Source organism: Oncorhynchus mykiss, chromosome 22, assembly GCF_057628025.1.
Source record: "Oncorhynchus mykiss isolate SJ-2025 chromosome 22, ASM5762802v1, whole genome shotgun sequence".
Taxonomy (NCBI): domain Eukaryota; kingdom Metazoa; phylum Chordata; class Actinopteri; order Salmoniformes; family Salmonidae; genus Oncorhynchus; species Oncorhynchus mykiss.
The window spans coordinates 30,761,597-30,784,068 of NC_143043.1; positions in this window are offsets into that span (position 1 = coordinate 30,761,597).

Consider the following 22,472-nt stretch of genomic DNA (forward strand, 5'->3'; position numbering starts at 1 on the left):
AGGCTCCCCCATGACTGTGCACCTGCCCAGTCATGTGAAATCCAAAGATTAGGGCCTAATGAATGTATTTCAATGGACTGATTTCCATACATGAACCGTAACTCTGTTTAAATTGTTGCATTTATATTTTTGTTCAGTATATGTAGTCTCGTTATTGTTATTTTGTGTTACACTTTCCTTTTTTATTTTTAGTTTTTAACTCTGCATTGTTGGGTAAGTGCTCATAAGTAAGCATTTCACAGTAAAGTCTGTTGTATCAATCACGTGACAAAATGTTATTTGATTTGGATGTAGCTAGCTAGCTATTATTGTGTCTCACAGAATTAGCTATTCAAGTTAGCTAGCTAACATTAGCTAGTTAGAGTTGTGAGCTAGCTAGTTAGCCCACATGTTTTTCAAATATTCCAAGATAACTAAGCCTCAATGTGTCCTACACCCTTAAACTAATTAACCCTATCAGTCCTGAAACCCCAGCAATAATTGGCTATTCATTTATCTGACTTTCATTAATCTGCATGTCAAGCCCTTATATTTAGGTTCCCAATAAAGTGTTTCCCCATTTTCTTTTCAGGACAACCAGGGCTAAAAGTAGAACACACAACTTGACATAAATAGTTGCATTCATGAGTTTTATTGACAAATGTTAAAAATGAATTTATATGAATGCTGGAAGTACAGAAATGGTTTGCTCACTGGGAAATTAATATCAAACTAGTCAGTGACAACTGTATGGAGTTTGTGACAGAAACTATGTGAGCTTATTACAGTATCATAGGATTTCCTATGATCTATGTAGAAGAACTCCTTACGTTTTAACGACGCTTGTGGGCATCATAGAGCAAAACATGTACATATTCGTGAGAATCTCAGCTTTTCATAAATAGCTCAAACTATTCAGACTCTACAGACATTTGTGACTCGTTTAAGGAAACTAGGCGTAAGTCGCGGGTCACTACTTCACAGGAGAGCAATTTTAATAAAAATGTGTTTTTGGGCAGAAATGCCTTCTGGAACATGTGAACTTTCACGTGCCTTAATAACAATCTTATTATTCGTATCATAGAGCCATTTGCTTTGCTAGTTATAGCCTAATGTTAGCTAGCTAACATTGAACCAGGTTGGTTAGCTACCTGCAGATTCATGCAGGGTAGTAATGTCATGAGTTGGGATTATGGTTAATTGTTTAGCTAGCTAGCTACATGTCTTAACAAAAGACTCCACTATGGTAGTATCCATTTCAATAGAATGTCACTGCGACAACTGTTGATAGACGTAGCTGGTAAATTCGCTCTGGCTATCTACTCCAATTTCAGAACACTTTAATCTGTGTGTGCCAGAGCGCAGAATAACTGACGAATTTACGAGCACTCAACACCCATTGAATATGTCAAGTGTCAACTTTAATCTGTAAACTTTGCCAAAAAAGTGTAAATTGTTGCCAGCAGCACAGTTGCAGTCACCAATCTGTAAACTTTGCCAAAAAAAGTGTAAATTGTTGCCAGCAGCACAGTTGCAGTCACCAACACTCTGGAAAACATAAAACAGCCTAACCAGCTCTGCTAGGGCGAGTAAGATGGTCAGTGAGCTGTTCTCTCATTTGTGTCTGGTAGTAGCTAGCAAGGTAGCCAACGTTAGCCAGTTAGCTTTGGTGCTTGACTGCAGTTGTTAGGGCAGAACGTTTGGAACAACAAAAAGAGATGGATGGGGCTAAAGCTTAAGAGTGTGTGAACGATGCTGAATGGGTGTAGACAAAGAAGAACTCTTCAGTAGTGATAAGAGAATTATGTTCTCCAGGTACATCACCCAATTGAATTTATATTACTCTGTCTGCCAACCAGAATTTGTAAGATCCTGGTCGAATAAAACAGACGGAGGCCCAGCTAAATAGACAAAAAGGTTTATTCATGGAACATTCTAAAATCAAGAATACAAAACAATTCATTTTATACTGACTTCTCACGCCCACACATTCACACAGCCATACACACACACACACACAAACAGACGCACATACACACATACCCACACACACATGCACACAAACAGAAGCACACACATGTCCTGCAACGCACACACTGTCTGTCTCACTACCCAGCCGACAGAGATAGTGACCTTGTCCTTGAGACGTACTCCACGTTCTCTCCCAAATCTCTAGTCAGGTCGGCACCAAGCTCAGACAGTCTGTGTTTAAAATACCATGAAGACATATTGTTTTACCCTAATTCTGACTAGGACTACACATTTATTGATTATGATTTTATACATTCTAATAAATTCCATACAATTATATGTTTCAGGGAGGAATATTCTAATCATTCAAATGACAGACAATTCTCACCTAAGTAGGTACCAAAACATTCAAAGGCCATTTTCTCAAAAGTGATATACCATTTTGTAGCTCTGTGTCTCTGCTTTTATCCAATGTAAAAAAAAAACACAATTTCAAATTTTGCTACAGACCGAATCTAGGTGGTCTGTCACATTTTTGTAAAAATACCTTTTGGGATCCGTCTTTGTCTCACAAAGACCGCTCTAGCTTAGCCCCCGTTAATCACACAGACTAATGTATGGTATCTACGGCTGCAGATGAAATAGACAAATCCAATGGTACAACCCAGAAGTCAATGTTTGAAGGGAGTTAGAGGTCCAAATCGCACCTGCTACTAACGGTACTCATTGGGTTAAATAGTGATAAGGATGGTCTTCTCTGCCTGGCTTAGCAACAAAAGATTGCACACCCTTAAAATCTGAATTTCAATTCGATGAAAGATGAATCTTTCCAGTGTATGTTTGACATTTTAGATGATCCTATCGCTCTATGGATAGCTATACCTGTTTAAATAGATGCAAAGACCACACAGTGCCCACCCCCATGGATCTACACATGTATTTTGAGTGATTTTCATTCTTGAAGCGTGGCTTGCTCATTGAAGTGCAAAGAAGCCCCTCTTGCACATCTTCATCACGACAAGCACCGTATTATCAGACAAAATCCAAGCATTTTCACCTTTTCATTGTACCATTTCCATTTTTCACCGTTACTAAATCACACTTCCCCCAACGGGATGTGTGTATTTGTTTTTCATTCCCCCCCCCATCTCCTGTACTCAGAGAGTGACCTTTCACTGGCATGCAGGGATATGAAACCAAAACAAGGGAGAGCTTTTCCCTCCAAATGGATGTGAGACTAAAATCAGATGTAGACATACAGCACATAACGGCTTAGAATGTCTTGGTATCCAAGAGGGATACACAAACAGTGACAAACCATTGGAAAATGCAACTGTGAAATGAATCAACAATGTACCCTGCTAGCTAGTACACAACAAGGCTTGTTTTGTTGGATAGGTCTAATGACTGAGAGATGGCTGGCTTTTCGTCACAACATTGATTTTCCCTTACTTTAAGCCTTTTACTCACCAGGGGCTGGTGGTGAGATACAATTTTAATGAGCAGCTTGAAAAGGAACAACTGTAAAATGTAGGCAAGCGGAACAGATCCAGCATGCAGTTCAGCAATTAATTAATGCTCCACTCCACTGAGCCTGCCACAAGGTGAGGACCTCCCTCCAGCTACAGTGGGGAAGAGAAAAGTAAATATGCACACACATTCACACATGGCCGTCTCCAGGCATAAGCAACATAAGCGGTCGGGTAACATTTTTTTTTATACTTACTATTGAGAGTAAGAATAGTAGAACATACCAGGTGCAATTTAGAAATGTTGTTGTGCATCATCAGTTTTTCCCTTGTTATGTCAGTCACTCAATTAGCTGACAATTAGCCATGTACATTTTTAGAGTAGTAGTTAGTCTAGCCAGCTATCTAAACTTAAATTAATCATGGCCGAATACCGACCGGGCACATATGGCACGTGCCCAGGGGCCCTGATCTCCAAGGGGCCAACATTGATTTTGTTAGTCATTCTCACTCAGATATTATATGAAGATGGTGTAAATCATGGCAAAATGTGTAGAATAAATAAATGAACATAGAACAAAACACGGGTAGCGTACAGACATGGAACACAAACTGAGTCAATAACACCTAGCGAAAGAACCAAAGGGAGTGACATTTATAGGGAAGGTAATCAGGCAGGTGATTGAGTCCAGGTGAGTCTGATGAGGCGCTGATGCGCGTAACAATGATGAGGGGTGTGCGTAATAATGAGCAGCCTGACGAACTTGAGCGACAGAGAGGGAGTAAAGTGACAGCTATTAGCCCAAAGAAACGCATTGAATAAGAGATTCATACATGGAAAACAGATACTAAAATGTTTTATCAAAAGGAAGTTTGTGTTATATCTGAGAGATGTATCTTTTTTTATATAGTTATTCTCAATGGAATAACTATAAAATAACAGGTTATTGGTTTGGGATGGGGCAGTGTAACAATTACCTAGAAGGAGGCAGAGGCTGAAGTAGAGTACACAATTATAACTTTTATTCAAAAAAATGTATGTGCCCTTAAAAACACTGTCTACAGAAAAAAATATAGAACATTTAGAAAAACAATTCCACAAGAAAAATAGTAACTTTCAAAAGACAGTTTTACTCCACCAGATGGTGCCACAGTCGAGTCCAATTTCACAGAGCCGGATTAGCGATCTAAACACAAGAGAATATAGAGTCAGTGCCTCGTTCCGCACAGCACTCCAAAAGTACACTCAGAAAACGTTCTCTCTATAGCTTGGCCATGTTTGAAAACTACAGCTGGACTAAAAATGATCACAAATGTTGAAAAGGTTAACTGTGCAAACAATGCTAAACAAAACACTCCACATAACTCTTTGTGCGTCCCTAACTTGCTACCGAGTAAGTAGTCCACATGGACCCACAGCCGGCCTCATGTGGACCTCCACCATACAAACAAATCAGACCAGGTTACATACGATTTTCCCAGGTCACAGTCTACAGCCTACTGGACCAGTGTGTGATGGGGGAACACCCCCCTATCCACATCGATGGAACAGTAGTGGAGAGGGTAGCAAGTTTTAAGTTCCTCGGCATACACATCACAGACAAACTGAATTGGTCCACTCACACAGACAGCATCGTGAAGAAGGCGCAGCAGCGCCTCTTCAACCTCAGGAGGCTGAAGAAATTCGGCTTGTCACCAAAAGCACTCACAAACTTCTACAGATGCACAATCGAGAGCATCCTGGCGGGCTGTATCACCGCCTGGTATGGCAACTGCACTGCCCTCAACCGTAAGGCTCTCCAGAGGGTAGTGAGGTCTGCACAACGCATCACCGGGGGCAAACTACCTGCCCTCCAGGACACCTACACCACCCGATGTCACAGGAAGGCCATAAAGATCATCAAGGACATCAACCACCCGAGCCACTGCCTGTTCACCCCGCTATCATCCAGAAGGCGAGGTCAGTACAGGTGCATCAAAGCTGGGACCGAGAGACTGAAAAACAGCTTCTATCTCAAGGCCATCAGACTGTTAAACAGCCACCACTAACACTGACACTGACTCAACTCCAGCCACTTTAATAATGGGAATTGATGGGAAATGACGTAAATATATCACTAGCCACTTTAAACAATGCTACCTTATATAAATGTTACTTACCCTACATTATTCATCTCATATGCATACGTATATACTGTACTCTATATCATCGACGGTATCCTTATGTAATACATGTATCACTAGCCACTTTATACTATACTATGCCACTTTGTTTACATACTCATCTCATTTGTACATACTGTACTCGATACCATCTACTGTATCTTGCCTATGCTGCTCTGTACCATCACTCATTCATATATCCTTATGTACATATTCTTTATCCCCTTACACTGTGTACAAGACAGTAGTTTTGGAATTGTTAGTTAGATTACTTGTTATTACTGCATTGTCGGAACTAGAAGCACAAGCATTTCGCTACACTCGCACTAACATCTGCTAACCATGTGTATGTGACAAATAAAATTTGATTTGATTTGATTGATTTGATTTGATGTGAGTCACCTTCAGATACACAATGCTGTTGCACTTCAGGCTCTCCGAATTCTGGATCGTTCCAGCAGTTGCAGCGGCCAAAGGAAATGTTGGCTTTGGGGATGACCAGTGAAACATACCTGCTACAGGGCGGTGTTGCAAAGGTGACCAGTGAGCTGAGATAAGGCATGGCTTTACCTAGCAGAGACTTATAGATGACCTGGAGCCAGTGGGTTTGGCGACGAATAGGTAGCGAGGGCCAGCCAAAGAGAGCATACAGTTCACAGTGGTGGGTAGTATATGGGGCTTTGGTGACAAACAAATGGCACTGTGATAGACTGCATCCAATTTGCTGAGTAGACTGTTGGAGGCTATTTTGTAAACGACATCGTCGAAGTCAAGGATCGGTAGGATAGTCAGTTTTACGAGGGTATGTTTGGCAGCATGAGTGAAGGAGGCTTTGTTGCGAAATAGATGCTTAATGTGAGTCTGGAAGGAGAGTTTACAGTCTAACCAGACACTTAGGTATTTGTAGTTGTCCACGTATTCCAAAACAGAACCGTCCAGCATAGTGATGCTAGTCAGGCGGGCAGGTGCGGGCAGCAATCGGTTGAAGAGCATGCATTTAGTTTTACTAGCCTTTAAAAGCAGTTGGAGGCCACGGAAGGAGTGTTGTACGGCATTGAAGCTTGTTTGGAGGTTTGTTGTCCAAAGAAGGGCCAGGTGTATGCAGAATGGTGTTGTCTGCGTAGAGGCGGATCAGAGAATCACCAGCAGCAAGAGCGATATCATTGATATATACAGAGAAAAGAGTCGGACAAGAATTTAACCCTGTGGCACCCCCATAGAGACTGCCAGAGGTCCGGACAACAGACCCTCAGATTTGACACACTGAACTCTATCTTGGTGAACCAGGCGAGTTGGTGAACCAGGCGAGGCAGTCATTTGAGAAACCAAAGCTATTGAGTCTGCCGATAAGAATGCGGTGGATGACAGAGTCGAAAACCTTGGCCAGGTCGATGAAGACGGCTGCACAGTACTGTCTTTTATCGATGGCGGTTGTGATATCGTTTAGGACCTTGAGCATGGCTGAGGTGACCAGCTCAGAAACCAGATTGCACAGTGGAGAAAGTACGGTCGGATTCAAAATGGTCGGTGATCTGTTTGTTAACTTGTCGTTGAAAGATTTTAGAAAGGCAGGGCAGGATGGATATGTCTATAACAGTTTGGGTCTAGAGTGTCTCCCCCTTTGAAGAGGGGGATGACCGAAGCAGCCTTCCAATCTTTGGGGATCTCAGACGATATGAAAGAGAGGGGGTTGCAACAATTTTAGCTGACAATTTTAGAAAGAGAGGGTACAGATTGTCTAGCCCAGCTGATTTGCAGGGATCCAGATTTTGCAGCTTTTTCAGAACATCAGCATCTGGATTTGGGTGAAGGAGAAGCGGCAGGGGGCTTGTGAAAGTTGCTGCAGGGGGTGCAGAGCTGTTGGCAGGGGTAGGGGTAGCCAGGTGGAAATCATGGCCAGCCATAGAAAAATGCTTATTGAAATGATTGATTATCGTAGATTTATCGGTGGTGGCAGTGTTTCCTAGCCTCAGTGCAGTGGGCAACTGGGAGGAGGTGCTCTTATTCTCCATGGACTTTGTAGTGTCCCAAAACTTTTTGGAATTAGTGCTACAGGATGCTAATTTCAGTTTGAAAAAATTTGCCTTAGCTTTCCTAACTGACTTTGTATATTGGTTCCTAACTTCCCTGAAAAGTTGCATATCGGGGGGGCTATACGATGCTAATGCAGAACGCCACATTATGTTTTTGGGCTGGTCAAGGGCAGTCAAGTCTGGGGTGAACCAAGGGCTATACCTGTTCTTAGTTCTACATGCTTATTTAAGATGGTGAGGAAAGCATCTTTAAAGAGCAACCAAGCATCCTCTACTGACAGGATATCCTTCCAGGATACGCGGGCCAGATTGATTAGAAAAGCCTGCTCGCTGAAGTGTTTTAGGGAGCGTTTGACAGTGATCATTTGACTGCGGACCCATTACGGACGCAGGCTATGAGGCAGTGATCACTTATATCCTGGTTGAAGACAGCAGAGGTGTATTTACTTGGACCGGGCCGGGGCTAGCAGATGGGTCTTCGGCGACTTCGCAATGGAAAAGCCTGTTGAAACCACCTCGGACAATTACGTCGGCAGACCAGTCGTGATGGATCGGCGGGGCTCCGAATCGGCAATAAAGGGTCCAGGCCAATTTGCAAAAGAGGTATTGTAGCCCAAGAAATTAGCTGGTGGACCTCTTCGGCTAGCCAGGAGATAGGCCTAGCTCGAGGCTAGCTCAAGGCTAACTGGTGCTTGCTTCAGGCCAGAGATGTTAGCCAGGAGTAGCCACTAGAATTGCAGCTAGCTGTAATGCTCCGGTGTAAAGGTTCAGAGCTTGCTGTAGAAATCCGGAGATGTGATAGAGAAACAGCAGTCCGATATGCTCTGGGTTGATATCACGCTGTGTAGACTGGCAGGTATTCACCGAGCTGAGGCTGGCTGGTGTCCGAGTTAACGGTGAAGGCCGCTAGCAGTGGCTAACTGACTACTAGCTAGTAGCTAGTTAGCAGGCTAGCTTCTGAGGGGGGATCCGGTTGTAAAGTATAAAAATAGCAGATCCGTACCACATTGGGTGAGGCGGGATGCAGGAGAGTATATTCAGTCCATAGATGGAAAGTGAGATTAAAAAACATATAAATATATACGGAAAAAATGAGGAAAACTATATTTACACGGGACATTACGGGACAAGACAAAACACACGTCCGACAGCTACGCCATAATAAGTGAGAAGGATAATAAGTGAGTAAAGTACTGAGTAAAGGGTCTGAATAAATTTACAAAAATGTTTAAAACTTGTTTTTGCTTTGTCATTATGGGTTATTGTGTTTAGATTGATGTGGGTAAAAAAAAACTTTAAATATATTTTAGAATAAGACTGTAACCTGCAATACTTCGCGAATGCAATGTATCCTGTGGGAAACATGCAGGCAGCACCCACAGTTCAGATTCAGGCAGGGTCTAGTTCATCAGAGTCGATAATCCAGTGGGAAGCCCAGGAAGTAAATTCAGAGGTCGTCATCTGCATGGGTGTATCCCAACAACAGAAGCATGCAAAAATACAAACGTGATAGAATACTCAAATTGTCTAAAACAAATGTAAGGAATAAATACCCTTTAAAAGGTCAGTCTTTCAATTCCACTGCAAATCATAATGTCTTCATGCAAAAATTAAATGATCAGCAAACAGTCCACAGCAAACATAAGAAAAGGTCAAAGTTATCATGCAACATTCCAGCACCATGGCAAATGTACATGCAAAAACACAGATTTTAAAAACAATTCTAAAAAATTCACCTTCAGTAGAGCTGGGAAACATGATAATGATGGGCGTGGTTTTGATGGGACTGTTTGATGGGACTGTTTATTTTACACCACTGAGTGTTCGTTTTATTCTTACAGGGTGAATTTAACTCCTAAATCAGCACTGGAAATGCAACACTGAAAAATGTTGCTGTGCAATAGAATGTTTTGCCACGAGATAGGGGGCCCCCCAACCAAATCTCACTTAGAGCCTCCAAAAGACTTGAGCCGGCCGTACACACACACACAAACACGAACACACACACACACGAACACACACACACACACACACACACACACACACACACACACACACACACACACACACACACACACACACACACACAGAAAAAGGAACCTACATTTGTATTCACCATAAGGGGATGGGGTCCTCTCTCTACCCAGTATGAGGTGAGGGACCTGGGGTAGAGGAGCAGGACAGATGGGCAGAAGTTATCTCCTTCCCCTTCATCATTGTTTAAACAGTACCTGCACCACTCACCTAACACCCAGGGACAGAAATGTTAAACAAGCATGCCTGTTTGTATGTTTTTATTCCATTGAGAAATTAAGAAAGAAAGATAGAGAGAGCAAAAGTGAGAGTGTGTATGTGTGTTTGTGAGAGAAGAGAGAAAGGTGGGGAGACAGAGGAAGAGTGTCATGCCCTGGTCTTAGTATTTTGTGTTTTCTTTATTATTTTGTTCAGGCCAGGGTGTGACATTTATTTATTTATTTTGTATTTTTATTTCACCTTTATTTAACCAGGTAGGCAAGTTGAGAACAAGTTCTCATTTACAACTGCGACCTGGCCAAGATAAAGCAAAGCAGTTCGACAGATACAACGACACAGTTACACATGGAGTAAAACAAACATACAGTCAATAATACAGTATAAACAAGTCTATATACGATGTGAGCAAATGAGGTGAGAAGGGAGGTAAAGGCAAAAAAAAGGCCATGGTGGAAAAGTAAATACAATATAGCAAGTAAAACACTGGAATGGTAGATTTGCAATGGAAGAATGTGCAAAGTAGAAATAAAAATAATGGGGTGCAAAGGAGCAAAATAAATAAATCAATTAAATACAGTAGGGAAAGAGGTAGTTGTTTGGGCTAAATTATAGGTGGGCTATGTACAGGTGCAGTAATCTGTGAGCTACTCTGACAGTTGGTGCTTAAAGCTAGTGAGGGAGATAAGTGTTTCCAGTTTCAGAGATTTTTGTAGTTCGTTCCAGTCATTGGCAGCAGAGAACTGGAAGGAGAGGCGGCCAAAGAAAGAATTGGTTTTGGGGGTGACTAGAGAGATATACCTGCTGGAGCGTGTGCTGCAGGTGGGAGATGCTATGGTGACCAGCGAGCTGAGATAAGGGGGGACTTTACCAAGCAGGGTCTTGTAGATGACATGGAGACAGTGGGTTTGGCGACGAGTATGAAGCGAGGGCCAGCCAACGAGAGCGTACAGGTCGCAATGGTGGGTAGTATATGGGGCTTTGGTGACAAAACGGATTGCACTGTGATAGACTGCATCCAATTTGTTGAGTAGGGTATTGGAGGCTATTTTGTAAATGACATCGCCAAAGTCAAGGATTGGTAGGATGGTCAGTTTTACAAGGGTATGTTTGGCAGCATGAGTGAAGGATACTTTGTTGCGAAATAGGAAGCCAATTCTAGATTTAACTTTGGATTGGAGATGTTTGATGTGAGTCTGGAAGGAGAGTTTACAGTCTAACCAGACACCTAAGTATTTGTAGTTGTCCACGTATTCTAAGTCAGAGCCGTCCAGAGTAGTGATGTTGGACAGGCGGGTAGGTGCAGGTAGCGATCGGTTGAAGAGCATGCATTTAGTTTTACTTGTATTTAAGAGCAATTGGAGGCCACGGAAGGAGAGTTGTATGGCATTGAAGCTTGCCTGGAGGGTTGTTAACACAGTGTCCAAAGAAGGGCCAGAAGTATACAGAATGGTGTCGTCTGCGTAGAGGTGGATCAGAGACTCACCAGCAGCAAGAGCGACCTCATTGATGTATACAGAGAAGAGAGTCGGTCCAAGAATTGAACCCTGTGGCACCCCCATGCCAGAGGTCCGGACAGCAGACCCTCCGATTTGACACACTGAACTCTATCAGAGAAGTAGTTGGTGAACCAGGCGAGGCAATCATTTGAGAAACCAAGGCTGTCGAGTCTGCCAATGAGGATGTGGTGATTGACAGAGTCGAAAGCCTAGGCCAGATCAATGAATATGGCTGCACAGTAATGTTTCTTATCGATGGCGGTTAAGATATCGTTTATATCGACATGGGTTAATTATGTGGTGTGTTTTGTCTTGTTTTTTTTGTAGGTATTGGGAATGTGGTATAGTGGGGTTATCTAGGAAAGTCTATGGTTGCCTGAAGTGGTTCTCATTCAGAGGCAGGTGTTTATCGTTGTCTCTGATTGGGAACCATATTTAGGCAGCCATATTCTTTGAGTGTTTCGTGGGTGATTGTTCCTGTCTCTGTGTTTGTTTTGCACCACATAAGGCTGTTTAGGTTTTCACGTTTCTTGTTTTGTTAGTTTGTTCATGTGTAGTTTCTTTATTAAATGAATCAATGAATCAAAATAACCACGCTGCATTTTGGTCCGCCTCTCTTTCATCGGAAGAAAACCGTAACAAAGAGAGCTTGTTTTAAAGGGTGTCTGCTTTTCTCTTGTGAGGTCTGTGTAGGAAGACCATATCTCTATAAGGCTATGATACAGAATCATCATCAACACATTTCCGATCTGCTCTATCAGAGTGGGTGACAGTCTGGCAGATATAACCTGCCAGGTTGACAGTGGCAGCAGAGGATATCTGATTAAATATACAGATGTAGGATCTTAATTTAAGACAGTTTGCTACAGCAGGAAAATAATCCTGCAGCAACAGGAAATGTAAATTACTATCTAGATTTTAATGAATGGAGATTTTTTTTAGGGCTTGAAACATTTTTCATTAGGGAAAATGAAGTCTGAAATTTCTAAGTGGAAATTGCACATTTCAGAAGCCTTTTTAAACCTCAAATACACAAGTTTAAAATGTCAAACACTGCAGGAACGTTCTCCTGAAAAAGGGTGATGCTACATTCAGTTGTAGTTGGACGTTTACATACACTTTAGTCAACTACATTTAAACTCAGTTTTTCACAATTCCTGACATTTAATCAGAGTAAAAATTCCCTGACTTAAGTCAGTTAGGATCACCACTTTATTTTAAGAATGTGAAATGTCAGAATAATAGTAGAGAGAACAATTTATTTCAGATTTTATTTCATTCATCACATTCCTAGTGGGTCAGAAGTTTACATACACTCAATTAGTATTTGGTAGCATTGCCTTTAAATTGTTTAACTTGGGTCAAATGTTTCTGGTAGCCTTCCACAAGCTTCCCACAATAAGTTGGGTGAACTTTGGTCCATTCCTCCTGACAGAGCTGGTGTAACTGAGTCAGGTTTGTAGGCCTCCTTGCTCGCACACGCTTTTAGGTTCTGCCCACAAATTTCTATTGGATTAAGGTCAGGGCTTTGTGATGGCCAGTCCAATACCTTTACCTTGTTGCCCTTAAGTAATTTTGCCACAACTTTGGAAGTATGTTTGGGGTCATTGTCCATTTGGAAGACCCATTTGTGACCAAGCTTTAACTTCCTGACGGATGTCTTGAGATGTTGCTTCAATATATCCACATAATTTTCCATCGTCATGATGCCATCTATTTTGTGAAGCGCATGATGTTGCCACCCCTGTGCTTCATGGTTGGGATGGTGTTATTCCGGTTACAAGCCTCCCCCTTTTCCCTCCAAACATAACAATGGTCATTATGGCCAAACAGTTCTATTTTTGTTTCATCAGACCAGAGGACATTTCTCCAAAAGGTATGTCCCCATGTCCCCATGTGCAGTTACAAACCGTAGTCTGGCTGTTTTATGGTGGTTTTGGAGCAGTGGCTTCTTCCTTGCTGAGCAACCTTTCAGGTTATGTCAATATAGGACTCTTTTTACTGTGGATATAGATACTTTTGTACCCGTTTCCTCCAGCATCTTCACAAGGTCTTTTGCTGTTGTTCTGGGATTGATTTGCACTTTTCGCACCAAAGTACGTTCATCTCTAGGAGACAGAACGCATCTCCTTCCTGAGTGGTATGATGGCTGCATGGTCCCATGGTATATATACTTGCGTACTATTGTTTGTACAGATGAACGTGGTACCTTCAGACGTTTAGAAATTGCTCCCAATGATGAACCAGACTTGTGGAGGTCTACAATTTTTTTTCTGAGGTCTTGGCTGATTTCTTTTGATTTTCCCATGATGTCAAACGAAGAGACACTGCATTTGAAGTTAGGCCTTGAAATACATCCACAGGTACACCTCCAATTGACTCAAATGATGTCAATTAGCCTATCAGAAGCTTCTAAAGCAATGACATAATTTTCTGGAATTTTCCAAGCTGTTTAAAGGCACAGTCAACTTAGTGTATGTAAACTTCGGGGGGTATGGCAAAGCCAGGTAGGAGACCTGCGCCATCTTCCTGTGCTTACCGGAGAGAGAGAGGGACCGGGCAGGCACCTTGTTATGCGGTGGAGGACACAGTCTCCCCTGTGCGTGTGCATAGCCCGGTGCGGTACATTCCAGCTCCTACCGGGGGCATTCAACCAGGTAAGGTTGGGCAGGCTCGGTGCTCAAGAGCTCCACTGCGCCTGCACGGTCCGGTCTATCCAGTGCCACCTCCACGCACCAGCCCTCCGGTGGCAGCCCCCCGCACCAGGCCGTCTCTCCGTCTCATCCCTACACTTGCTCAAGCATGTCCAGCTCTGCCAGAGCCTTCCTCCTGCCCAGCGCTGCTAGAGTCTCCCGTCTGTCCTGAGCTGCTAGAGTCTCCCGTCTGTCCTGAGCTGTCAGCGTCTCCCGTCTGTCCTGAGCTGTCAGAGTCTCCCGTCTGTCCTGAGCTGCCAGAGTCTCCCGTCTGTCCTGAGCCGCCAGCCTGTCCAGAGCCGTCAGTCAGCCAGGATCTGCCAGAGCCGTCAGCCAGCCAGGAGCTGCCAGAGCCGCCAGTCAGCCAGGAGCTGCCAGAGCTGCCAGTCAGCCAGGAGCCGCCAGTCAGCCAGGAGCCGCCAGAGCCACCATACAGCCAGGAGCCGCCAGAGCCGTCAGCCAGCCAGGAGCCGCCAGCCAGCCAGGAGCTGCCAGAGCCGTCAGTCAGCCAGGAGCTGCCAGAGCCGTCAGCCAGCCAGGAGCTGCCAGAGCCGGCAGTCAGCCAGGAGCTGCCAGAGCTGCCAGTCAGCCAGGAGCTGCCAGTCAGCCAGGAGCCGCCAGTCAGCCAGGAGCCGCCAGAGCTGCCATACAGCTAGGAGCCGCCAGAGCCGTCAGCCAGCCAGGAGCCGCCAGAGCTGTCTGTCAGCCAGGACCTGCCAGAGCTGTCAGCCAGCCAGGAGCTGCCAGAGCCGAAAGCCAGCCAGGAGCTGCCAGAGCCGTCAGCCAGCCAGGAGCTGCCAGAGCCGTCAGCCAGGAGCTGCCAGAGCCGTCAGCCAGCCAGGAGCTGCCAGAGCCGTCAGCCAGGAGCTGCCAGAGCCGTCAGCCAGCCAGGAGCTGCCAGAGCTGGCAGTCAGCCAGGAGCAGCCAGTCAGCCAGGAGCCGCCAGAGCCGCCATTCAGCCAGGAGCTGCCAAAGCCATCAGCCAGCCAGGAGCTGCCAGAGCCGTCAGCTAGGAGCTGCCAGAGCCGTCAGCCAGGAGCTGCCAGAGCCGTCAGCCAGCCAGGAGCCGCCAGAGCCGTCAGCCAGCCAGGAGCCGCCAGAGCCGTCAGCCAGCCAGGAGCCGCCAGAGCCGTCAGCCAGCCAGGAGCCGCCAGAGCCGTCAGCCAGCCAGAAGCCGCCAGAGCCGTCTGTCAGCCAGGATCCACCAGAGCCGTCTGTCAGCCAGGACCTGCCAGAGCCGTCAGCCAGCCAGGAGCCGCCAGAGCCGTCAGCCAGCCAGGAGCCGCCAGAGCCGTCAGCCAGCCAGGAGCCGCCAGAGCCGTCTGTCAGCCAGGATCCGCCAGAGCCGTCTGTCAGCCAGGACCTGCCAGAGCCGTCTGTCAGCCAGGACCTGCCAGAGCCGTCTGTCAGCCAGGAGCTGCCAGAGCCGTCAGCCAGCCAGGAGCTGCCAGAGCCATCAGTCAGCCAGGAGCTGCCAGAGTCATCAGCCAGGAGCTGCCAGAGCCGCCTGTCACGCCGGCGATGCCGGAGTCGCCAGAGTCTCCCTCCTGTCCGGAGCTGCCAGAGTCGCTCCTCAATCCAGAGGCGCCTTTCCGTCGAGTGGCGCTCTCTACGATGATCTTCAGTCCGGAGCCCGCTGCGAGGGTCCCCGCTCCTGAGGCGCCACGTAAGTGGGCCAAGACTGAGGTAGAGCGGGGTCCACGTCCCGCACCCGAGCCGCCGCCGTGAAAGAGGCCCACCCGGACCCTCCCCTTTAGGTTAGGTTTTTGCGGCCGGAGTCCGCACCTTTGTGGGAGGGTACTGTCACGCCATGACCTGAGTATTCTTTGTTTTCTTTATATATTTTGTTTAGGTCAGGGTGTGACATGGGTGATGTATGTGTTTTCTCATTGTCTAGGGATTTTGTAGGTTTATGGGGTTGTTTACCATCTAGGTGTTTATGTATGTCTATGGTTGCCTAGATTGGTTCTCAATTAGAGGCAGCTGTTTATCGTTGTCTCTGATTGGGAACCATATTTAGGCAGCCATCCTCTTTGGGTATTTGGTGGGTTATTGTCTATGTGATGTTGCATGTTTGCACTCAGTTTTTATAGCGGTCATGGTCGTCTTGTTATTTTGTTTGTTTGTTTAGTGTACTTCGTGTTTTTCGTCTTTCATTAAAAAGATGTATTCACATCACGCTACACTTTGGTCTCCTCACTACGACGACCGTGACAATACTGGAGAGAAATAAGAAACATGTCTCCAATGTGAAAATATGATATTATGTTTATATACTGTATGTGTTATGTGTGTTAACTAATGGAAGAAAACAAAGATATTGTAAAAAAAATTACACCACATTCTATTCAAGCATGAAAATACATGCTAACAGGAGCAAGATACGTTTTCAGATCTGTGTGTATTCTCTCTTTGAGGTTCGTGCTACATAAAGACACTCTCTGCTTGGCTTGATATATGTGAACATTTGGAATACTGTTTATCTCCAAGCTGTCAATGTCAAGCAATCTGTTCTTATATTGATTGAAAACTGCACATCAGGCAGGGATGGGCAAAAATGACAAACCACAATGACAAAATACAGATACAAAATACCATAAAGATCAATGTATCAAAATAAATGACAAAAGTGTATTTTGTAATGTATTTAATTGAGTGTGATATGTTATTTAACTTCCTTAGTTGAGCAAGTCACTCTGGATAAGTGTGTCTGATAAATTATCAAAACGTAAATGAATATTTGAAAATGAACATGCCAAAATGAACTGCACACTGGGTATTGTTTCGGGGTGGAGCTCATTAGAATAATACTCAGCATACTTTGCAATTGTTAAGATGTACATTTGCATTTATATTTAGTTCCTTTTGCAGATGCTTTTACCGCTTTTATTATTCCTGAGAGCTCCTCATGCAGTGTTCAGATTGTAGAAGAGAGCAGCAGCGGTATTACTTTCCTCTTTCCTGTTGTTGAGCCAGTGGTTCCCTAGGAAAACATCTCAAATATTCACAAACAACCATCAGTGTCTGACAGGACCATAGACGTGCCTTGATCTGAGCAACATTGAATTGCACACATGCATGCACACTAGAGGATATAAAGTAACAGCACAACCAGGAAAAGGCTCACTCATTTTTTTTGCATACAGTATGTGTATTTTGAGCATGCAGTTTTAAAATATGTTTTCTGCAGTTCTACACATTTTGCAATGGGGTAGAGAGAGAAATGTGCAATTTTATAACAAATTACATGCGATTCTACTCATTCTGCCATTGGACAGAGAGACATTTTTGCCATTTTAAAGCCCATTTACTGCAATTCTACACATTTGGCTATGACTTATGCAATTTTTATGACACTGTGTCTGATTGAGAGTGACTAACAAAATCAATGGGGGCCCCCTGGAAGTCAGGGCCCCTGGGCCAGTATTCGGCCATGATTACTACAAGTTTAGATAACTGACTAGGCTAACTAACAGTACCAATCTAAAAATTATTTTAGTACCAATCTACTATTCTTTCTTTTTTTCTCCCCACAATTTTTTTATTCTCCCCTTTTGCTCCCCACTGCAATGCAGTGTCTTAGACCGCTGCGCCACTCGCGTAGCGCTATTCTAACACTCAACAGTAAGTTGAGACTCTGACTGAGTTCCTTAAAATATATTATTATTATTATTAAGCAGCCGGGGGCCCTAAGTGCCCGCTTATGGTTCTTATGCCTGGAGACGACCCTTGGAGTGTCACTGTGAATTTAATATGAGCACTGTCTGCAAAACACCGGAGTGAAACTAAGGAGGGAAAACAGTCGCTAGAGCAAAATGGGACAAGAACATCCCAGCCGGTCGATATATATAAAAAACTGCTGATAATGGTTTTCATACACATATATTGTCCATAATGTAGAGGCCTATGGCATATTCATTGATGAGGAAAGAGGTAAATGTGATCTGCACACCAATACCAATTTACATATCTTTGAATGGCTCCTTGCCTGTATATCGGCAGACACAGACACACACGTGAGCAGCTCAGTCTTCTGCACCAAAGCTTTCAACACATCTTAGCCTACATATTCTTACCTCTTTGTTGATTGATAGCCATTGAATTGTATCTATTTTCTGTTTTAGAAAGATTTGCACAAATATGGAAAGAGAGATGGTTTCATCATGAAAGAATATCAATTTAGATCATTGTTGTGACTTGACTTTAACATTAATCTGAAGACTGTTATTTATCTAATTACCTAAATACGTTAAATTGTTACCCGATTAAATTCATCTGGTAACAATTAACTCTTTCATGACATGACAAAATAACACACAGGTGAGAGGGGGTCTGGTTGAAGTCATTCATTGCAAATCTGATCTGACTTATTTGGATCCTCACAGGACCCTCACGACAATCCCCCTCTGGTGGGTTCAATCTTGGAAGGAGTCTGCAAGTTGCAACCCACCACATGAATGACCACAGGGTGTCCTGGTTTGTGAATCATCATGACATGATGGTTAAACCTGGTAGGATTTCTGCAAGCTGCAGACCCCCACAAGAATGGACATGGTTGTGCATTGTCGATCCAGACCCGTCGTCCGGTTGTCCAGGCTGGTGGATCTATGCAGTAACTTAGACTGACGTTAATAACGGACAACACTCATGCAATACATCATTACATTTCTTCCCCAAATTAGCGGCGTTGTGGTACTAACTGGTGGTTGTAGCGGTGTGTTGCTAAGGGCCTAAGTTGATAACTATATGATGAGTCTACAGCTGTAAGGCACGAGCTTCGAACAGTCTACAGGGATGACCTATGGACCTCTTGTTAGAAACGGCTGATTCATGTAGCTGTAGAGTCAAAGGGGCTTCTGGGTCTATTTTCAACTTTACCAAGACTGGTATTTTGCTCTGACCCTTTGTATTTTGCTCTGATCCTAGTACAAATCCTCATTAAAGGTTCCATTGTGCACGTGTGTTTATGCTTGCACAAGCGTACATGCCAAGGGCAAGAAAATCAAGTATCCTGGTAGGCTGCAACCTGGGAAGAATGAGTCTGACATCATCAGATAATTTCCATGTCAATGACCGTGTGTCAGTAAGAATGGGTGCCGACCACAAGCCATATGCCAAGGGAACCTGTAGTGGTTTTACTACAAGTCAATGTGTCTTACACCATTGTAGTGGCAATAGGTATGAAGAAGTCTATTTCATAGCTATGTTATCCACGGAGAAGCTAACCTCACGACAGAAGTACTCTATAACCACTGAACCAGTCGTATGCGGTGAGATCATGGTTCATGACTTCTAAAAACTTAATGGAGGGTTCAATTTATTAGCGGCATGTGATTTAACCATCAGAAGAGTGTTTTGGCGATTCCCTTCCACTTGTTGCAATCTGAGTGACTACCATCTCCTCTGTCGCTGTTATCAAGGGCAATTTGACTTGTTAGGTCTCTAACCTTCTTGCTGACTGTCGCTGGACTGACAGTTGCTGGCATTGGTACTGTTACCCAAGGGGACCAGCTACCCTACCAATTTATGCCGAAATGTTATCCTACTGGAACACGTGATTAGAGCATTTTACTAGTTGCAGTGTAGTTGAGACTACACATGGCAATAAATAATTATTGTTACTATTTCTGGGGGGGTAGGTGGAAAGTCCACTGGACGTCTTTTACGACCAGTGTGGGACACCTCAAGGTGTATTCTAAGGTTATCCCCATCGAGGGGCTTGTCTGCTCCTCTCTGTTTTCGTGGGGAGGTTTACAAATGTATTTGTTTCCTGATCGGGCGGCCTCATACAGTGTTGCACGTAGCCTTGACCCCCGCACTGGCCTCGACGAGGCTGTCATGGGTCTCGGCTAGGATTCCCCCCCTTTTTGTCTCAGGACCCCCCTCCCAGCGCGGTTGATGTTTGTGTCCAAGGCACAAACTAAAAGATTGTGCCCTTTGTACGAGTTATCAGCAGCCGTGTTGTTAGTAGATTGGTTGTAACCTTTCAAACAAATCTAAAGCTGTACGTGCTTCAAAACGCTCAGTGGCTGTTGTGGCCTGCCATACACCACAGCGTGCGCGTGTGGCAACCGTTCCTGTACTTGCAAACTGAGACAAGGATATGTTTCGGCGATATCGCACAGTGTTTCACCAGTTGGAGTCACCGGGTCAGTGGTGGGACTGACTCCGTTAGTTCCATTTCAAGGTGTTTCAGTCCCCCTCAAAGCGGAAAATGTATCATCAGAGGCAGAGTCCACTCTGAACGTTGATGCTTTGTTTCCTGATACGGCCGCGGTGCTAGTGGAAGTGTCTGAAGGACAAGATAAGTTAATCTTAGCTACAGTATTGCATGACTCCAAGGAGGAGGAAGTTGCTCACTCACAGAGACTGTGGACTCAAAATCATGAAAATAATAATCTACCATGTTTGTTGATTGTATGTGCCGAGATATCGTAATATCTGCTTGAGTCAGATTCTGCACGAAGAGGTATCGAAAAGTATTTGTCCCAAGGGGTCCTGTCGACAGATACGCCTTGTGGATGACTTTGTTGCAGCCAGCGTTAGGAGAAGACAGTGTGGTCGGTGGAGACAGCACGGTTACTTGTGACAAAAATGGGTTGTTTATCCAATCCATCAGTGGGACCAAACGATCCATCAAGTCTGCTCAGAGTAGCGGGTATGAAGTTTTGAGGCTCGTAACCATACACAGGGTGAACAAGCAATACGTTTTGGAGGTGTAGTTTCAGCATGAGTCTCAATGTGAGAGGCGAGGTAGTCTGAGTGAAATCTCAGTTTAGTGTTGCATCGTTCTGTTTTTATCCAATGTTAAGCTGGGTTCACAGCCCTTTAGAGATCATTGAACAATGTTTGAGAGATGAGCGATATTGTCGAGCCTGAATCAATTAGCGCATCACGGTTTAAGCAGTCCTCCAGGATTGTTTCCAGGTAGCGACTTTCAGAGTTACGTTTTGTGGTCATATTCCCCACAAAGTGGAGTGGTTGTTCGCAATAATGTGATGCGTCATTTGTGTTCATGGTGAAAACAGATCAACTTATTGGAGTTTGAGTGGAATTGGCTATTGTGATGTGGTTTACCTTCAGCGTCGCAACATTTGTATCTGAGTCTATAGTCGAAGCCTGTGGGCTTGTTTCTTGATCGAGCAGACCAGCATAGGGTTTTGAGTGAGAGCGGGGGTAATTTGAATGTTTACGTTCGGCAGACTTGTTCTCCGGAAAATCCACGCCTAGTCATGGAAAATCATATTTTTCCTCTTTGTCAAATTTATGGCGCTTTTGTACTTCTCTTAGCAGAACTTCTAGAGAGCATCGGTCTATGCTTTGGTCGTCATTGAACCCTTTGTCTCTCTAGTGCCCTGACCCTTTGTGTGGGTTGGGTGCAGGAACGTAGCGATCAGATTGATTGTAGCGGTAGTTGTTTTTGCCGGCAACGTTCTTTATAGTTATTTTGACCGCGGTGGTTATTTGTATCGTGGTTTTGTGGTAGATGCGGCTGTTGAGCATCATCTCTCACCGCTACTATCCCTGATTATGCTCCCTCTAACTGGAGTGGGTCCTGTTAAGTATTGAAAACCGAGATGTCAGGGCTCTTTGCGTGGCTCACTCTTGATGCCTCAGAAGCTGTGCACGCAAGCTCTCTGAGTTCTGAGATTGACAAACCAATGTGGGCTGTAGGGCCCAAGTAGATAATGAAGTTGGGATACACGTTCGCCAGAAACATTTGTTTGAATGGTAATTCCATTCCTGTTTCAGTGAGTAGGCCAAAGTAAGCTAAACGAAGCCTATAAAAGTATGCTTGTGGGTGTTCATTCTGTACTTGTTTGACAGTGTTAGCCAGCGAGCTGTTGTGTTTGCGAGTTGCAGAACGACTGAATTCCATTTTCAAAGCCGTGGCGAGTTTTGCGTAGTCGTTTTGCATGTGTTGCTGTTGTAGATGGATGAACCTTGTCACGTGTCTATTCGACGTTCGCTTCAACAGGTAAAGCCTGTCAGTACCCGTAGCGTTCAGGTAGCCATCCAAGGTGTCCTCGATGTCTGCTAAGAACGTCTCAGTGTCGTTTGTCTTCCCTGGAATGGGGTCAAATGTCCGGAAGTTCTTGATCATTTTGTCAAGGCGTTCTGTGCCAAGTGTGCGGAGAAGGTTGGCTTCATCCTGTGGGGAATTTTGGGCCAAAATACAAAGAGGAGAAGCCAAGCTTTGGCGGCGAGGAGAGGCCATATTATTTTTTTTACATTTTCTTTCACCTTTATTTAACCAGGTAGGCTAGTTGAGAACATGTTCTCATTTGCAACTGCGACCTGGCCAAGATAAAGCATAGCAATTCGGCACGTACAACAACACAGAGTTACACGTGGAATAAACAAAACATACAGCAGTACATAATACAGTAGAACAAAAGAAAACAAAAAGTATAT